This window comes from Arachis duranensis, chromosome 7 (assembly GCF_000817695.3).
Source record: "Arachis duranensis cultivar V14167 chromosome 7, aradu.V14167.gnm2.J7QH, whole genome shotgun sequence".
In the NCBI taxonomy this organism is placed as follows: domain Eukaryota; kingdom Viridiplantae; phylum Streptophyta; class Magnoliopsida; order Fabales; family Fabaceae; genus Arachis; species Arachis duranensis.
Window position 1 is genome coordinate 54,527,016 of NC_029778.3, and position 470 is coordinate 54,527,485.

A 470-nucleotide genomic window follows, 5' to 3' on the forward strand; every position below is an offset into this window, starting at 1 on the left:
CTCCATTAGAAATTTGGAGGCACAAGTGGGCCAGCTGAGTAAGAAAATCACTGAAACTCCTCCTAGTACTCTCCCAAGCAACACTGAAGAGAATCCAAAAAGAGAGTGCAAGGCCATTGACATAATCAACATGGCCGAACCTAGAGAGGAAAGGGAAGACGTGAATCTCAATGAGGAAGATCTTATAGGATGTCTCTCAAGTAAGAAGGAGTTCCCTATTGAGGACCTAAAGGAATCTGAAGGTCATATAGAGACCATAGAGATCCCATTAAACCTCGTTCTGCCATTCATGAGCTCTAAAAACTATTCTTCCTCTGAAGAGGATGAAGATGTAACTGGAGAGCAAGTTGCTCAATATTTAGAAGCTATCATGAAGCTGAATGCCAAGTTGTTTGGTAATGAGACTTGGGAAGGTGAACCTCCCTTGCTCATTAGTGAACTAGATACATGGGTTCAGCAAACTTTACCCC